Source organism: Trichosurus vulpecula, chromosome 2, assembly GCF_011100635.1.
Source record: "Trichosurus vulpecula isolate mTriVul1 chromosome 2, mTriVul1.pri, whole genome shotgun sequence".
Classification (NCBI taxonomy): Eukaryota; Metazoa; Chordata; class Mammalia; order Diprotodontia; family Phalangeridae; genus Trichosurus; species Trichosurus vulpecula.
Genome location: NC_050574.1, coordinates 309,031,627 through 309,052,536, shown reverse-complemented (window position 1 = coordinate 309,052,536; position 20,910 = coordinate 309,031,627).

Here is a 20,910-nt window from a genome sequence, read left to right as displayed (position 1 = left end):
TCAGTGTTCTTTATGGAAATTAAGCAAACCATTGACTTCACAACTTTTCTTGAGTTAGTCCTGAGTCAGCAACTTTGAAGGTCAGTATGATTTTTAATTTTGACAGCTTGGTATTTTTGTGATTGTTGGAAATTTTTAAACAATCTGGCTACTTCCTTTACATTTAATTAGTACTATACTAGCCCATTCCACATGTTTTAGCCTCAGCCAGAGTTCTATTGTGAATCCCTCTCCTTGGCACTTTAAATATGCCCATATCACTCTCACTTTTAAACGATAGCTCTCCGAGGCTATTGGAGTCTTTAAAATGTAAGCTCTTTAGTTCAGATATTTCATGAATACTTACTTACTGTCTTGTGCTTTATTCACTGCAAAGCACCACATGCATTCATGTAGCTATAAAAGTAATAACACTTAAAATAATAATAATTTTATATTGAGTCTCCTGACTTATATTGTTTTTCTGGCACCGAACTGTTTCACTAATGTGGGATGACTGCTATACCCATGGGATCTTCATGAAAATGAGATGTGGCAATGTGTATTTATGAAGCCATCCCATTGAACATATTTTTAAATAAAATAAATAAATAAGGTGCTGATTCTCTTCTGAGGACAGACTATGTATTACTGGCTGACTTTAAAAAGGGTGATACTTCAGACCCAGTATGAGACTGCTGTATTTCGCAGGAAAGATTGCTTGGCAACCAGGGGAATCCATCCTTTAGAAGTTGAAGAAAGATGGCAAATGAGAGTTCTGATTTTACCCTTTACTTGCTGAATGACCTTGAGTGCCCCCATTTACATATTTTCAAAAGGAGGATGTGGATATATCTCAAGCTACTTTCTAGTGATATGTAAAGTAATAAAAGCATAGTGGTCTGGGGGTAACAGAAGAGAAATATTACAGGAAAAGGAGGTATTATAGTTTTATTAGCATGTTATATTAGTGGGTAGATGGATAAATTAATATTTTGTTATTTTGCTCTTGTGTGCCATGGTCTATGCCAGTCACAGGGGATACAAATGAAGAATGAAACAACCTCAGTTCACAAAGAGCTTATATTCTAATGGGAAAGATAATAAAGTACATGTAAAAACATGTGCAGGATGAATAAAATGTGAATAAATATAACATAAGGAACATAGTTAAGTAAAAGTTGATTTTAGAGGGAGGGCACTAGCATTTGAAGGATTAGTAAAAGTCTCATGTAGAAAATGGTGCTTGAGTTGTTTCATAAAGAGGTGTATATCAATGAGGTGGATATACAGAAGACATTCCAGGCATGTGGGATAGCCCATACAAAGTCAAAAAGAGGGGAAATAAGAGTTGAATGGGAGAAATGAAGAGAAGGCCAATTTGGTTGGGTCACCCATTAGGTATATAATATATAATGAGGCTAAAAAGATAGGTTGGGGCTAGATTGGTTAAGGCTTAAAAGTTTTAAAAAAAAGTAGAGTTTCCATTTTATTTTAGATGAATGAGGGAGTCACTGGGGTTGATTGAGTAAGGGAGTCACATGACCTGAAATGGCTTTAAGGAAAATTACTTTGCCAGCTGTATGTTAGATAGACCCTAGTGGGGAGAGATTTGAGTAAAGGAAATTGTTGCAATAAGCAAGGAGAGATGAGTTAGAATGGAATGCAAAGGTTGTTAGATATAATCTAAGAAAGAGGTGACAAAAGCCTGAATTATGATAGTGACTTCATGAGTAGATAGAAGGGAACAAATATATAAAATATTAGGGAAGTGGAATAGACAAGACTTGAAAACACAGTTGACATGGGTGCAGGATGAAAAGAAATGGGCCAGTGATCAATATTAGACTGTGCACTTGGGTAACTAGAACGGTGATGACAACCTCAATAGAAATAGCAAAGATTGGAGAAAGGCTAAATTTGTGAAGGAAGAGAATGAATTTTGTTCTGAACATATTAACTTTGGAATGTCCATGGAATAATGAGGGGAAGATGTCTAACACACAAGTAGTGTTGGGTAATGTTGGAGAAACATGAGGACTAGATTTGGGAGTCATCTGCTCAGGGATGATAATTAAATCCATAGAAGCTAGTAAGATCACTGAATGAGAATAAGTGGTCACAAAATTCAAGGAGTAAAGCAGGAACCCCCAGAGCCTTATTCACATTCTATTTACTCTTATACAGATCTTACACAGTTTGGAATTCCACACATACAGTAGAATACAAAAGGGGAGACCTTTTTTTTCTAAACATAAGTTTACTTTTAACAACATGAAGTGATAGCTAAGTATATGAATGCAAGGGAATAGAGAGGAAGGAAAAATTGAAAGCAGATACCAGGACTCAAAAATAGTACCATATTGGAATGTTTATTGTCTCATCCAACTAATTGGGGTACACAATTAGACTGACATCAAAAATAGGTTAGTTGAAGCTTAACAAATGTGTGTTACAGTGAATTGAAATGGTAGTCTTTGCTAAAGATTAAAGGAAACTGTATAATCCTCTTGAAAAATTATTCCCATCCCAATAATGTTTAAGAATATAATGTTAAAATGTTTGGGAAACTCTCAATGGTTTTCAGTAATTACAAATGCTCACTAATGCAAAAATCTATTTTCTCAAAAACCATATACTTCAGGTGATATTATATGATTATCAAACATAAAACATCATGATACCTGAGGGATTAAAACTGTAGGTCACAAATAAGAACAAGATGGGTAGTTTAAGTGGGTTTATATGTTCTCAATTCTTTTAGCACGAGTAAAAATAATACATAAAAGTATCATATATATAGTTGCTAAAGGAGGTGAGTTTCAAGGAATGAGGGATAGCAGATGGAAAATAAAGGAATTACATTGACATCAGAAATATCTATACATAATATATGTCATGACTCTATATATGTGTGCGTACATACGTGTGTGTGCATGCACACACACACATGCATTTCTGATGCCAGTGTAATGCCTGGGTTGTCTACCTGTTACCCCTCATTCCTCAACAGCCATCTTCTTCAGCAGCCACTTATATGTTTAGCAATACATTTGTGCACTTTTTGCATATGTGTGTATATATGTACAGAGAATACATATATGTATAGAAAAAGAGACAAAGGAAGAAATGGGGGGATCAGAGAGAGAAAGGGAGAGAGAGAGAGAGAGAGAGAGAGAGAGAGAGAGAGAGAGAGAGAGAATCCCACACAACGAAAAGTTATAGATAGTTGACAATCTGCATTGGTAGAAATAGTACTTACATGATTGAGAGCATGGATCCATTAAAATATAAAAGTAAGCATAGATCAATGTCTATCTTTCCTATGAATCTTTCCCTGATCCTACCCCCACAAGTCAAAAGAATTTCCCCAAAACGTAAATTCACGTAGCATGTAATATTAGTTATTTTGTATTTATCACATGCTGTAGCAACAAGGAGATTTTTCAATCCTGCAGACTATGCCATATGTAACATTAAGAAACTTGGCACACCCAGGATGGCTGGTAGCACAGGTTTTTAGATCTGCTTTTCTAGGAAAGACTGCTCAAAAAGGGTTAACAATCCTACTTTTAATTACATTCATTAGTTCAAAGGGTCAGCACCCTGAATATCAGAGAAAATACAAGCAGAGAAAATACAGAGAAAGTACAAGCAGAGAAATTAGCACAAAGACCAACAGACAGGGCTCTTAACTTCCTGAATCAAAGCAATATTGCTATACACCTTACATATATCACTAGATCGAGAGAACTTTTGTATCTAAGTAGTCAGAGAGGTCTGGAGATATGGCTACTCAGAGTCTCCACCAGGAAATCAAAAGAATCCTCTCCTAAAGGAACCCTCCTATGTACACTTCTGACTAATAGGCTCAGAGCCAGAAGGTATCACAACCCTAATGACTAAGTGCCTAATTAGCTTATTACCAAAAGGTGTGAAAGCCTTCCTGCAAAAGCCTCCCCTAAGCAATCTCCTCCTTAGGCCAGTCCCTCTCCCAGTGGGCTCTATGTGACTCAGGATGTAACACAGCTATGAATTGGGCAAGAGCTCAAAGCAGGTCAAAAAGGCCTGTTAATGGATGGGGAAGATCTTCATATTCATTAACATTGCACATGCTTCCTTGCATTTTCTTCCTTGTCTTCCCCTCAGGCATCTTCTCCAGCTCCAGAATTTATCTGGGCTGTTGGACTTCTTACATGGCTTAGATAAATGAAATGGATGTGACTAATCTTATTATTCCAGTGAGATAGAGGACCAACAAGCTTCATTGTCCTTCCTGCTACTGCCTCAAAAGTTCCTCCATGGATTAACTCTGTACTGCTTCTTCCCCTGCATACCTTTGGCTTGCTAATTTAATGAGTAATGTAATGTACTACTAATATAATCAAAGGAACCCTAGCCATTGCTAACCTGCAGAGTGTCCTTAGGACTTCTAGATCTTTCTATCCATTCTGGGACTTAAATTTATTCTATACATTATCTTTCCCAACTGAGGTCCTTCTTATCAGGGACTTATCTTGCTGTTTCTATTTATAATCTCAATACTTAGAAGAGTCCTTTATACATAATAAGTACTTAATAATAACTGCTTAATAAATTATTTGAGTCATTTCTATATAGACTATAGAATCTGCCATTTCCAGGACCCTTTCCCTTCCACCATCACTCATCACTCCCTCCATCTTTGAATTTTGCTTTGCCCATATTTTAATGGATAAAATCTATTGATCTCCATTCCTTTTTCCAAAACTGCTTTGATGACTTTACCACTTGATTTTCAATCTTCCTATTTATGTAACCTTTGCCATTATCCTTGGTGATTTTAATCTTTGCTTTTATGCCATTTCTAACATTGTAGTCTACTAGTTCATCAACCATCTCAATTTCCAAGATCTTCAACTCTACTCTCTTTCAATTACTCACAATTAGATGTCATTGTCACCTGAAAATCATCTACTTCCAAGACCAAGAAAATCAAATTTCTCTCCCTTGGTTAAGATTTCCTATCCTTTCATTTCTTCAACCCTCTATTCCTCCTGAAACTTTTAATGGCCTTTACCTTAACCACAACAAGTCCCTGGATTCTTCCTTATTCATTCAGTTCCTTAAACTTCATCTATTTAATTTCCATTCCCTTTGATATTGGCTTTATAATCAGCTATTCACTTGAACAATGATACTGCTTTTGAATTACCCACTTATCCTTCTGATAATCCTGCTTTGCCAATCACCAATGTAAAGTCAACCCTTTTATTGAATATGTAGGCAACTAGGTGGCCTAAGATCTAAGTTTGAATGCTCTCTTAAACACTTACTAGTTCTGTGAACCTGGGTAAGTCACTCTGTCAGACTTAGTTTCCTAAGCTCTAAAATATGCAGGGCAATAGCACCTACTGCCCAGGTTTTGATGAAGGTCAAAGGAAATAAGATATGTAAACCACTTTGCAAACCTTGGAGTGCTATATAAATGTTAGCTGTTGTTATCTACCTTGTTTTCATCCCAATCTGAACCAGCTAATTGCTGCTGGAGGCAGTTAAAAAACCCTTCTTTATCCACTGAAATTCTTACTATCTAATCTTAACTGTTCTGTAAAGCATTCCTTTCATCATGGAAATGATGACATGACTTGCAGTTGACTTTGATTTGAGTGAGGGAGGGCTGTGCAAGGTCACCAGGCTCACTTTCTCCTCCAGAGCCAGGATCCAATGACCAGATATTCATCAGGAAGACTGGACATGGCCCAAGATGCAATGGGAGACCCTCGCCCTTTTGGGCTCAGGCCTTTTCATGTACTCAGTTAGAGTGAGGTAATGGCCATTCAGTGAATAGGCTTCTTTAAGAAGTGAGTCAAGGCATGGCCCCTTTAATCAGAAAAAAGAATAAATATCAATCTGGGAGGGGAAGACCCTCAGTGTTGCCATTGACATTCACTGTAAGCCAGGAGGGCCCAAAATATAGCCATTAAGTGGAGCTTGGGCAGCAACCTATTGTAGTCAAATCGTAGTATTGTAGTCAAATTGTAGCTTCAGAGTGAATTGGATTTAAGGTTTTGCAAAAGAAGAAAGAGAAAGGAAGGGGGAGGGGAGGGAGAAGGCAGCTGGAGAGGAAAGGAATCTAGCTAGTAAACCCTAAGTTAAGTGGGCAGCTTCTAGCCATCAAAATTTGCCTTCCTTTGGAGAGGAGAAAGAGAAGGAGAAGGAGAGGGAGAGGGAAAGGGACAGGGACAGGGAAAGGGACCGGGAAAGGATGAGCTGAGTTACCCAACTAGCTGGGTCCCCATTCAAGCAGCTTGGTCTACTCACAGGTTCTATTTGTCCTTCATTTTCAAAGAGGACCATGGCATCAGGGAAATGATGACATGACTTGCAGTTGATTTTGATTTGAGTGAGAGGGGGCTGTGCAAGGTAGTTAACTTCACTTTCTTCTCCAGAACCATCTCATTCCCTCCCAACCCCTGAGAGCAAACTGATATGTGATTTTTGTGTACATTCATGTAAAACATCTACATATTAGTCATTTTGTACCAGAAGACTGAAACTTGAACAATAACAACAAAAATAATGAAAGAGAGTGAAAAATAGTATGCTTCAGCCTGTATTCAGGCAACATCAGTTCTTTCTCTGGAGACAGACACCATGTTTTATCATGAGTCCTTTGGGATTGTATTGTATGGGATCATTATATTGATGATCATTCACAGTTTTTCATCATACAATATTGGTGTTACTGTGTACAATGTTCTGGTTCTGTTCACTTTGCTTTGCATCCGTTGATGTAAATCTTTCCAGCTTTTTTTTGAAATCATCCTGCTTGTCTTTTCTTATCATGCAATAATATTCCATCACAATCATATACCACATTTCTCACCTGATTCTTTTTTTTTCTTGTGAGGAAATCAGAGGTAAATGACTTTCCCAGGATCACACAGTTAGTAAGTATCAAGTGTCTGAGGCTGGTCTTGAACTCATGTCCTCCCGACTCTAGGGCAATGCTCTGTCTACCTCACCAACTAGATGTCCTCCCAGCCACATTTGATTAACTATTGATCAAAGTCTCCACAATGTCACAAAACTTCTCTTCTCTTAGTTTGTAGCTTAAGAAGCAGCTGAATTTGAAGTTGGGAAGACCTAAATTAAAATCTCACTTCAGATATTTCTAGCTATGTGAGTCCAAATGAGTCATTTAACTTCCTTGACCTACAATGTCTCCATCTGTGAAATGAGAATGAAAATAACATTTACCTACCTGGATTACTGAATCAAATGACATAATGTATGTAAAGTGTTTTGCAAACTTTAAAGTGCAATATATAAATTGGTTATTATTATGACTCCAACCTATCTTGGCAGATGGTTTTCTTATTGCTAAGACTGAAGCTATCTATTCTAAGATCATTTGTCTCCCTGCCTGCCTTATATTCTATTTCTTTTCTGTTCCTCCTCCTCATCCTCTTCTTCCTCCTCTTTCTCATCTGCCTCCTTGTCCTCCTCCTCGTGTTCTCCCTCCCCCTCCTTCTCCTCCTCCTCCTTCTTCTCCTCCTTCTCCTCCTCCTCCTCTTCCTACTTCTCTGTCTCTGTCTCTCTCTCTCTCTCTCTCTCTCTCTCTCTCTCTCTGTCTCTATCTATCTATCTATCTATCTATCTATCTATCTATCTATCTTCATGCTGTTCTGCACGCTTAGTAATCTTGCCACTTCTTGAAAGCATGCTCAAGTACCCTAAAGGAACAAAAAAAAATAACTTTTCCTTTGATGCTGCCCAAAAGAATGCAAATTTTGGTTGTTGAAACCTCACAAAATATCTTGGAGTTTACTGGGATAGATTTCTCTCTTGAGGACCATGCCTTAAACTGAAATCACTCTGGCTCTCATTGACTGGCCAACAGCAGGTCCCAGCCCAAGCCTATGGGGTCATTATTTGGACCCTGATTGCTCAGAGTGAATGTAAATAGTAATTGTTTCTGTTTTGGCCAGAAATTTTGATGGTCTTCTGCTCTCACATTAATGGGTGCTTTTTTAACTAGGTAAAAGAGGCCATTCTTTGCCTCATTTCTTACCTAGCCTTAATCACTAAATGGGCATTGCTTCAGTCAAACTGAGACCTGGGAAAGAACTTTAATTAAAAAGGCTTTTCTGCCACTGCATCTGGGGCCATCTGCAGTCCTCCTGATCTATATCTTGCCAGTGGACCAAGATGACTCCCCAGGAGAAAGTGAGGCAGATGATTTTGCACAGTCCTCCCTCACTAAAATTAAATTTACTTGCAAGTCACAGCATCATCTTCCTGATGTCATGGTCCTCTTTAAGAAGGAAGGACAAACAACCACAACAACAACTGTCAAGCTATCATTCTTCTCTTTTCCTTTTTTTTTTTATTTCGTTTTCAGCATTGATTTTCACAAGTTTGAATTACAAATTTTCTCCCCATTTCTACCCTCCCCCCACTCCAAGATGGCATATATTCTGGTTGCCCTGTTCCCCAGTCAGCCCTCCCTTCTGTCACCTCACTCTCCTCCCATCCCCTTTTCCCTTCCTTTCTTGTAGGGCAAGATAAATTTCTATGCCCCATTGCCTGTGTATCTTATTTTCTAGTTGCATGCAAAACTTTTTTTTTGTTGTTTTTGAACATCTGTTTTTAAACCTTTGAGTTCCAAATTCTCTCCCCTCTTCCCTTCCCACCCACACTCCCTAAGAAGTCAAGCAATTCAACATAGGCCACATGCATATCATTATGGATAGCCCTTCCACAATACTCATGTTGTGAAAGACTAACTATATTTTGCTCCTTCCTAACCTATCCCCCTTTATTGAATTTTCTCCCTTGACCTTGTCCCCTTTTGAAAGTATTCATTTTTGATTACCTCCACCCCCATCTGCCCTCCCTTCTATCATCCCCCCCTTTTATATCTTCTTCCTCCTTTTTTCCTGTGGGGTAAGATACCCATATGAGTATGTAGGTTATTCCCTCCTCAGGTCAGATTTGATGAGAGCAAGATTCACTCATTCCCCCTCACCTGCCTTCTCTTCTCTTCTCTTCCTACAGAACTGCTTTTTCTTGCCACTTTTATGCGAGATAATTTACCCCATTCTATCTCTCCCTATCTCCCTCTCTCAATATAATCCTCTCTTATCCCTTAATTTGATTTTATTTCTTTTAGATATCTTCCCTTCATCTTCAACTTACCCTGTGCCCACTCTCTCTCTCTCTCTCTCTCTCTTTCTCTCTCTCTCTCTCTCTCTCTCTCTCTATATATATATATATATATATATATATATATATATATAAAAACATACATATATACATACATACACACTCACATATACATATATATACATAAAGATATATATATGCATATTCCCTTCAGCTACCCTAATACTGAGGTCTCATGAATCATGCACATCATCTTTCCATGTAGGAATGTAAACAAAACATTTCAACTTTAGTAAGTCCCTTGCAATTTCTTTTTCTTGTTCTTTTTCTTGATTACTTTCATGCTTCTCTTAATTCTTGGGTTTGAAAGTCTTGGGTTACTGAGATTTGTTGCTAGTCATCTTTGGAATTCTGTCTTCATAATAATTAGAAATCCCAATTGTCTCTTTTTGTTCCCCAAGTCTGAAATGCTCTCCCTCCTCACCTCTAGTTCATAGATTTCCTCACATTTTTCAGAAGTCAAATCAAACACCGCTTTCTGAAGTAGACCTTTTCTGATTCACCCAACTACCAAAGCCTTCTACTTTATCTATGTTCACCTTCCATCTACTCTCTAAGTATATTACTTAATACCTATTCATTTATATGTTGTCTTCACCATTAGAATATAAGTTTCTGTTCCTTTCCTTGTATATCTTACACTAAATACAATGCCTTGTATATAGTAAGCAATTAATAAATGCTTGCTGATTGATTAATAAAATGATTTCTGTATTATAAGCATCACAACTAGTGCTTTTTATATTTTTTTTTCTTTTTAGGCATATCTGGTGTCTATGATTAAAAGTAATGAAACTTTAAGTTCTCCATTGCAGGACAGAAAGGTGCAGAGAAATGAAATCTCTAGTATCCTAAGTCTGACAGAAGAGGTGATACCAGAAGCCTGGTTTCCTGGCTTCTTGTCTAGTACTCTTTTCGTTGTACCACATGAAGTGTAACCCAGATTCTAGTTTGCTTAATAAAGACCTGCCTCATCAGGCTGCTGTGAATATTAGGGAGATAAAATGGGTAAAGTGATTCATGTGTTAATAACCAAAACTAATTGAATGCTATCAGGATTTAGTGATGATTCTTGTTTCTGGGTGCATTTGTCGCCATAATTGCCTGGCTTGATATTAGATTTTCTTTTAAAAAAATGATCATTACATGTTCTTATGTATGCTCGGGCATCTGTCATGGACTTTATAGATTTAAATTCATTTTGCATGTCACTTTTTCTATAGGGGTAGGTAGACTAATAAATGTTAAATGTAGTAGGATAATAACTCATTTTTTAAAAGGATATATTCAAATTTTCTTTGTTATAAAGTAACTTCAGTGGGTACTTGGTTAGGTGAAAATATGACATAGTTCTGGAGGAGGCTTGCAAGAATCTCCATGTCCCTTCTTCCCACATAACTAACTTGATTTTCTCACCAGATGTTTTGGTCGTTGCATTTTGACTCCTAATTTTGTTGCACCTCACCATGTGATTCTGCAAAGTATGATGGTAAAAGTTGAAACCAGAATGATATTAGAGCTAATGAAAAACATCTCCTTTGACTGCTTTGAAGTGTCCCATTGGAAAGATTCTGGTACAGTACTACAGATTGAAAACTCCCTTCCTTTAACATTTCAAATTTGCATTGGGGTAGCTTAATGTGAGAGATGAGAAGAATTTATTTGGTTTGCAATGAGTTATATTTTCATTTTTGGATTTTTCTTAATTTGTTCATGATTGCTGACTGATAGATCAACTGACTTTTTGTGATTTAGAAAAACTCATTACTATTTCTCTGCCCTATAGATTTAAAATTTGGATATTTGTGTAGAGAATAATAATAATATGTTTTTATGGCAATTTAGGGCTTATTAAGCATACTCCTTATAATAATTTAATGAACTACTTAGTATAAGTATCATTATCTCCCACTTTATTTATGTGGAAATTGTGTCACAGTCTTTAAGTCTTTAAAGCAGGACTCATACTGATAAACTCAAATTAATATAACAACTTAAGATTCATTAAGCACTTTTCCCAAACAACAACCCTGCCAGGTAGGTAATATATTATTATTCCAACTTCAGAGGTAAGAAAACTGAGCATAAGAGTTTGAGTGATTTTCTCATGGTCACAAAGCTAGTTAGCACCAGGGTCATATTCAAACTCAGCTCTTTTGAGTCTATATCTGCGGTCCTTTCTACTCTTCCACACTCCTTTCCTGTACATTAATCATTTCAAAGCATACTATAATAGAATGTACTTGAAATGATACATGAATTCACTAGCCCACATTTATAAAGGGCCTAACTTTCTATGGCATTCAATATCTCAATTAGCTATAATTGTACTTCACTTTTAGAGAAGAATGAGGAAAATCACACACAAACACATAAATACACACAGAGAGAGATACACACACTCACACCTACAATCTTTTTCTCCTTTCAAGAAAGGATTTTCTCTTATGTTTTATACCCAACAGCAAACACACACACACACACACACACACACACACACACACACACACACACACACATCAGTTTCAGGAAGGGAAGAAAGGGCAGAAGGGTGGATGACAATGCTGAAGGGTTCTTAGATTATAGTATTATATCAGAGGGAGAATTCCTGCGGTCTATAGGGATAGAGGCAGTACAGATTTAAGACCCGAACCTTAAGAGCAGGATGGTAAAGGCTGTTGCAACATCTAGGGCTCAGAGTGGAGAGAGTGAAGAGCCTGGAGTCAGGAAGAACTGAGTTCAAATGCAAATACATACATTTACTAGCTATGTGACCCTGGAAAAGTCACTTAACTTCTGTCTGCCTCAATTTCCACAATTGTAAAGTAGAGATAATAATAGCATCCACCTCCCAGGGTTGTTGTAAAAATCAAATGATATAAGGATGCAAGACACTCAGCACAGCACCTGTCACATAGTAGAAACTTCATAATTGATTCTTCCTTTCTCTTTTCCTATTACCTTCCCCATCTCTAATGCTTTCACCTTTTTTCTGGAAAGATTATTCATCTCCATAATAATGATTCAAGTGTCTCACATGATACTCAGTCATGTAAAATGTTTGCAAATCTTAAAATGATACATAAATGTTTGATATTATTTTTATCAAAGACAGATTTAAGTGTGTGTATTTTATTCTAAGGAAGAAATATTTACTGAAATACTTTACCAAGACTTTCTAAGAAGAAAATTAAAATAAAGATGTAGCATATGTGCCCCACAGTGATCAAGGTGATTGTCCTAAAGTGGAGGTCCACCATGTCACCCTCCTCCCTACTCTATAAATTGTAATGACTCTCTATTGCCTCCAGAATCAAACATAATATCTTCTGTTTGGCACTAAAATCTCTGTATAACCTAGCCCCCTCCTATCTTCCTAGCCTTTTTACACATTACTTATGGTCATATACTTTTTGATCAAATGACATTGGCCTTCTTGTAGTTTGACTAAGAAGACACTCAGCTCTTCGCATTTTTTCTGATGGTTCCCCATTCCTGGAATGTTCTCCCTCCTTGTCTCTGCCTACTGGCTTCCCTGGGTTTCTTGAAGTCCTAACTAAAATTCTATCTTCTGTAGGAAGCCTTTCCAAACTCCGCCTAATTCAACACCTTCCCTTTCTTATTTGCTGCCTTTTTGTCCCATATATGGCTTGTTTGTACATGTTTGTTTGCTTGTTGTCTCCCCTATTAGGTCATAAATACTTTTTTTTTTTATATCCCAATCCCCTTATTGCAGTGCCTTGTATATAGTAGGCACTTAAATGTTTATTGACTGACTAATCAAAAATGTCTCATTAGCCAGGATATATAATTCCTAAGAATTCCACTGAAAATGATTTGCTGGAATCAAGAATCATTAATGTAAACACTTAGATTAGCTTTTCCCCTTAGTTCAGGCATGTTCTGATAACAGTCAGGTATGGGGCTGGGGGGTGGGGCGGGGAGGGTAGGAGGGGAATATATATACAACATCCTGTTAAATTTAATCTATATTAACACTTTCTCAACCATTTTCTTAACTCTAGATATTCAACAAAGCAATATATGAAGCCCTGAGTCGTGCAATTGTTTGCCAGTTTTGAGGTGTGAATGATCACGTTGAAAATTTAACAATTATCTCTGCTGATTGGCTGCTTGCTGAGCTTGCTTCAGCATATCCCTGATTCATGTCACCTCTATGACTATTTTTTTTCTAATAGGTATTCTATGAATCTGGTGTAAAGAGAGGGAATGTGCAGAAAAGAGAACACTTACTAGTGCTATCCAGTAGCACACTGTTCAGTTACTGCTATTGATACATTCAGTGCATCTTCCTGAAATCTTTCCACTTTCTCACTGATTTACTTCACATTTGAAGTGGGAATAGATAAAGCATCTCCCTTTGGGACTACTCACCCAACCTGCACTCAATATCAAATACTGGGGTCTATAGAGGATTAGCTGACTAATCTTCTCAAGGTTCTAGATGTAAACCAAAAGGGATCATTTTCTAAAAGTATCCATCACCATCTCCCACTGGTGTATTTACCATCAACAATAAGCCAGACCTACTTAGCTTCTTAGCAAATATATTTACTTTATCAACATAGTAAGAACAGTTGATACTATGCATCCTCTCCAAAACTGGAGGTGCATTCTTCTCTGGGAATGGTTGGTTAAGGCTTAAAGTACAACTAATAACACACACATGTAGAGGACATAAGAAGAAAAGGGGTAACTAGCAACTCCTGGTTGTTACCACAGTTGTGTGTGGTAAATATTCCATAACTGGCTCTCCAAAAACACACAAAACTTTTAAGTTTAATCCAAATTATGAACATTTTCTCCAACATTTTCTTAAATCACTCAACAAAACAATTGTTTTGTAGTGTTTGCTGATTGCCAGGGTGCAAATGCTCACATTGCAAATTTAGTAATCTTCTCTTGAGAGCCAGTATGAGTTGGGTCCAGGACATCACATTGTAGATATCCTTTTCTACCTACATAAAGTCCTCCTAAGTCTCTGCTGGGCTCTGAGGGTCAGTGCTTCTGTAAAGCCTATTCCCAGCACTTCCCCTTACCCACCCCAACCCTAAAGGGTCATGTTCCTTGAAATGTATTTTCTCCTTCCAGTGACTGTCTTGCTTTATCTTCTTACATACATGTTTATCTACACATATTTTCAGTGTGGATTTAGCTGCACCTGGATGGCTGTTTTGTCTGCTACTGGTCTAGGATATTTTATCTGTCTCAGTGTACTTCATTCCGTAAGTCCACACAGTGCTGTGGAAAGAACACTGGATTTAGAGTCAGAGGACCTGGGCATGAATTCTGGCCTACTCACTACTATAGAAGCCTGGTTATTTTAATTTTGAGCCTAAGCTTCCTGATTTGAAAAATGACAGTGTAAGGCTAGGTGACCTCTGAAGTCCTTAATAACTCTAAATCTGTGGTCCTATTAATTACAAATGAGTTGTCAGTTGGAATTGAAGGAGGAAATTCCTGCACGCAGAGTTTTCAACAGCAATAAAATCAAAAGTCTTGAGCAACCACAACCAAAAATTTATTTCATTAGAATAGGAGATTATTGAAATCATTAGAGAAAGTATTATCAGTATTGTACAAAGAGCTACCAAGAAGTTATAGTCTGAAAAGAGTTTCCCAACCTGGAAAATTTATCAAATAAAATAATCCCAGTATAATAGCAAGAAAGTAGGAATCAAAAGACCTGGGTTCTAGGCCCAGCTTTTATATATGATGTGACCTTAGGCTAATCACTTTATCTCATTGGGGCTCAGTTTCCTCATTTTAAAATGTGCTATTGAGGGTGGAGTCAAGATGGCGGCCGGAAAGCAGGGACTTGCTCAAGCTTTCCCCCAAATCCCTCTGAATACCTGTGTAAAATGGCTCTGAACAAATTCTAGAGCTGCAGAACCCACAAAATAGCAGAGGGAAACAGGTCTCCAGCCCGGGAGAGACTAGATGGTCACGGAGAAGGGTCTATCTCATGGTGTTGGGAGCGGAGCACAGCCCAGTGGGCCTCTCCAGGACACACCAGACCAGGAGTCAGCCTGTCGGAACATGCGTTAGGGCCATGACATTGAACTGTGGCAGTTGCCAAACTTCTCAACCCATAAATGCCAAAGAGCTGGTTAGAGGGAAACTGTGGGATTGCATTGAGAGTGGTCTGGCCACCAGCCCTGGGGGTGGCGGAGGTGGTGCAGCAGTGGTGGTGGCAGCAGCAGGAAGCTCCTGAGGCTGTTTCCAGAGCTCCAGCATCAGCTGATTCCCAAGTCCCTGGCTCACATGGGGGGAGGAATCTAGCAGCGGATCAGAGCAGGAGTGCAAGGAGTGCTTTGTGGGCACAAAGGCAGGTTCTCTTGCTGCGCCCTGCTGGGATATAGATTGCAGTCCTGGTTGGCAGTTCTTGGGGGAGGGGGAGCACTGCTGTGACAGAGCCTGGGGTGATGGTGGAGTAGAAGTAGTTGTGAAAACAGCAGTGCTTGGACCCTAAAGCTTGGGACAAAGTGATGTCTACTCTACAAGCAGTCATATACTGACAAAGGTCAAGTAGTTGGCTGGGAACATGAACAGGCAGTGGAAATGAATTCAGACTCAAACTCAAACTCCAAATTCCTTTTTTGGTGACAAAGAAGATCAAAACATACAGACAGAAGAAGTCAACAAAGTGAAAGAGCCTATATCAAAAGCCTCCAAGAAAAATATGAATTGGTCTCAGGCCATGTAAGAGCTCAAAAAGGATTTGGAAAAGGAAGTAAGAAAAGTAGACAAAAAATTGGGACAAGAAATGAGAGTGATGCAAGAAAACCATGAAAAACAAGTCAATGACTTGCTAAAGGAGACCCAAAAAAATGCTGAAGAAAATACCATCTTAAAGAATAAACTAACCCAAATGTCAAAAGAGCTCCAAAAAGCCAATGAGGAGAAGAATGCCTTGAAAGGAAGAATTATCCAAAAGGAAAAGGAGGTCCAAAAGACCACTGAAGAAAATACCACTTTAAAAATTATATTGGAGCAAGTGGAAGCTAGTGACTTTATGAGAAATCAAGATATTATAAAACAGAACCAAAGGAATGAAAAAATAGAAGACCAAGTGAAATATCTCATTGGAAAAACCACTCACCTGGAGAATAGATCCAAGAGAGATAATTTAAAAATTATTGGACTACCTGAAAGTCATGATCAAAAAAAGAGCCTCAACATCATTTTTCAAGAAATTTTCAAGGAAAACTGCCCTGATATTCTAGAACCAGAGGGTAAAATAGAAATTGAAAGAATACACTGATTGCCTCTTGAAAAAGATCCCCAAAAGAAAACTCATAGGAATATTGTCACCAAAGTGTTTCCAGATCAAGGAGAAAATACTGCAAGCAGCCCAAAAGAAACAATTTGAATATTGTGGATATACAATCAGAATAAGACAAGATCTAGAAGTTTCTACATTAAAGGATTGAAGGGCTTGGAATATAATATTCCAGAGGTCTAATGAGATGATACTAAAACCAAGAATCACCTACTCAGCAAAGCTAAGTATAATGGTCCAAGGCAAAATATGGATTTTCAGTAAAATAGAGGATTTTCAAGCTTTCTCAATCAAAAGACCAGAGCTGAATAGAAAATTTGACTTTCAAATACAACAATCAAGGGAAGCACAAAAAGTTAAACAAGAAAGACAATTTATAAGGGACTTACTAAAGTTCAACTCTTTTGTTTACATTCCTACATGGAAAGATGATGTGTGTAATTCATAAGACCTTTCCCAGTATTAGGGTAGCTGAAGGGAATATATGTATACATATAGACAGAGGGTACAGGATGAGTTGAATAGGAAGGAATGATATCTAAAATAAATAAAATCAAATTAAGGGATGAGAGAGGAATACATTGAGAGAGAAAGAAAGGGAGAGATAGAATGGGGTAAATTATTGTGCATAAAAGTGGCAGGAAAAAGCAGTTCATTGGAAGGGAAGACAGGGCAGGTGAGGGGGAATGAATGAATCTTGCTCTCACTGGATTCAACTTGAGGAGGGAATAACCTACACACTCAATTGGGTATCTTACTCCACAGGAAAGTAAGGGGAAGGGGATAAGAAAGGGGGGCTGTTAGAAGGGAGGGTAGATAGGGGGAGGAGGTAATCAAAAGCAAACACTTTTGAAAAGGGACAGGGTCAAGGGAGAAAATTGAATAAAGTTGGATAGGATAGGAAGGAGCAAAATATAGTTAGCCTTTCACAACATGGTATTGTGGAAGTGTTTTACATAATGATCCATGTGTGACCTATGTTGAATTGCCTGCCTTCCTAGGGAGGGTGGGTAGGAAGGGAAGAAGGGAGAGAATTTGGAATTCAAAGTTTTAAAACCAGATGCTCAAAAAAAAGTTGTTTTTGCATGTAGCTGGGAAACAAGATATATAGGGAATGGGGCATAGAAATCTATCGTGCCCTGCAATAAAGTAAGGTAAAAAGGGATGGGGTGGGAGTGGGGTGACAGAAGGGAGGGCTGACTGGGGAATGAAGCAATCTGAATATGTGCCATTTTGGAGTGGGGGGAAGGGTAGAAATAGGGAGAAAATTTGTAACACAAAATCTTGTGGAAATCAATGTTGAAAACTAAAATATTAAATAAAAATGATAAAAAATTAAAAAAAATTAAAGGGATTTAAAAGTGATGTAAAATCAAAATATATCAATAAAAATTTTTAAACCTTTGAAAAAAATGTGCTATCTACCACACAGTCCTGTTATGAGTAAAGTGCTTTTAAAAACCTTAAATTACTATATAAATGTGCGCTATTATAGGCAAAGCTCTGTATAAGTGATAGCATTTATGTCATCTAGATATAGTCTACATATAAATTTTCCCTCTTACTTCTCTGTACTCTTCCTGTTCCTAGTGACCAGAAAATGAGAGTTCTATGTAAACTGTGAAAATAAGTAACCAGACATTTCTTTTAACCAAGCCTATGTTAATACATGTATTTCCCTTTCCCTCCTCAATTCAGTTTTGTTTATCTGTGCTCAAAATGTTTTATGTAGCTGTGTCCTAACAGCCCAAGCATGTTATAGCCGCTGACTGTGCTTCTAGTACCCAGAAATAATTTTGAAACTGAGCTGCTTGCTGCAAGTGTTGTTGCTATTGTGGTGATTTATCTTGGAAGGTTAAGACAGACAATGTTCTTCATGGGGGTTGGAAAATATTTCCAGTTTTCTATGTCCTGCATAAAATCTTCTATCCCTAACTCTGTCTGTATAGTCTGTTTATACTGTTGAGACAGAAGAGGTTACTTTCAAATTGTGTTTCACAGAAAATATGCTTATTAATTCAATACTATATAAATACTCCCAGCTCCCTCCACGTTTTCTTGATCAGTTTACATCAGATCTGAAGCACTCCAGTAGTGCTGTGGAGGCGGGGTTGTTCTTTTTTTGCCTAAATACTTTTGAGTCTCCTTATAAAATTATTACTCTTTTTCTTCAGAATTCCAATGAAACATGAGATATGTATGTGAATTCAGCAGGAACCATCATTTGATATAAAATGTACCAATTTTAAGTCCCATTTGAAATTCTAAATGAGATGTGTCATCAATAGAAAATATCAATGACTGGGGAATATGTGAACCTCATCAGCTGTAAACTACATAGTCGTAAAAGCCAATGAATTTGCATCCTTTAGAATAACGTGCCCTCCTGTGTTGTAAAGCTACCTATCTTTATTATCTTTAATATCCTGTTCCTAGTGCACTAGAAACCTTTTTATGGAATCACTCAGCCTCACAGCACTTAATGAAAAATGGAAAATTTACAGCTAATGAAGCCAGCCGGCCCATTTTAATTCCAAGCCTAATTTTCCTTGGCCATCCAAAGCAAACACCTCTGTGAAAAATCCCAAATACATCCCTTTGGTATTAAATCATGTTGGAATTACATTTCCCTTGGTCAGGCTGCCACATTACAAAACTGGGCACAAACAGCCCTTCTCATGGATGGAGAGAGGTGCTATCTCCTTCTCATTTCATACTAACCTAACACACACTTCAATCAACTTCTGTATGCAGGCATTTTTTTTTAAAGTTACTTTTGCCCAGTCTTTAGCTGAAAGAGAGAGAAAGAGTGTGGATTAGGGATTGCTTTCCAGCATAGCTTAATTTGAGACAAAATGGCATCAGTAACACTCCATTTATTCTGTATCATGCAATATTCAGTTCCTGCACAGCAAGATGGAAGACTAGGTCCCTAACTGTCTCTCCCAGAATCCATTAATATTAATAGTCTGAATAATAGAGGGGAGGGAAAACAGCTTTGAGTAAAGCATATAACCTACTTTTTGTAGACCCCGGTTTGGTTGGTAAACTCTAGACTTTTTCTAATTCCAACACATTTGTTTTTCCTACATTAAGTTGAAATGGTTCCTCAGGGAGTCAATTGATTAATGACTAATTTCCATCATATACACCCTCAACTTCAGTCTGCTATTGTAGCAATTTTTTAATATAAATGATATTAAAATGTTACTAGGTCAGGGAACCAAATTATATCTCTATATATTTTGTTTCAATAAAAAAGCTCATCTGACTGAACATGGGAAAGTGAAAAAAAGGGATTTTTCTTGGAGATGAAGACAAGAATCCTGTCTTCCTGCATTCTGTTTGGCTCTATGAGCATTTAGTAAGTACTCTGTGATGAGAATAGTATGAATTGTCATCTAGTCATGAAGAAACCTTTAGAAAAAACTTGAGCTGGAACATATTTTAAATCTCTCCTTACCCTTTTTCCTTTCTGCTATTACTATTGTATCATGTCATTTGAGGCTCCTCTAAAAATCAACCCCCTATATGATATATTCTTAAGTCTCTGCATGTTGTATATTTACATAAGAATTATTTTATTTATTAGTGCAATGTCAAATATTAATAACATCAATTATTATTGTAGAGTTATGCTATTAGATCATTAATGAATCTACAATAAATAAAATTGGTTCACTCACTACACATAGTTATTCCTAACAATCTCAGCCTGGCACAGGATAGCCAATGTATTTGGCTTAGATGCTGGGTTGGGTTAGCAAAATACTTACAATGTAACGATGCTTGAACCCCACTAATTTTGTCTTTCTGCAGATTCCTATAGAATTTGCTCTCTACTCCCTCATTACCTAGCACTTGACTGTGTCTAATTTTGCCCTATTTTCTAATAGATTCTTATTGATTATTCTTGCTGTCCCCTACTTCAAATCATTGAGAAAAAGAACTGTCTCTTTTATATTTTGTTCTATCACCACAATGCTGAACACAAGGAATAATATAAAGCAGTCATATTCTGTGAATATTTATTGGATAATTAATAGAATGAGTTGCTGGAGTTTTTTTAGATAGGAGCTGTTTTTTATTGGTATAAGAAACCCCCAACAAAGAAACCCCCTCTACCAATGCATTTGAGAACCTATTACTTTACTTATTCTATCTACTGTACTAACTAGCTGCCTCATGGTGAATAAGATATGCTATATCTAAAATATAAAAGTGAAAACTAGTCTTAGATACATGAACCTTAGCAACTGACTTTACCTTTCTGCTAAGCTCCCTAAAAAAGCCTCTTATGTTTTGTTCCTCCGCTTACTTTCATTTCACTTGTAGTCTGGATTTCAGCTTCATCATTCAACAGAAATTGTTCTTTCCAAAGTTACCAGTGATTGCTCACCTGCCAAATCTAACGATCC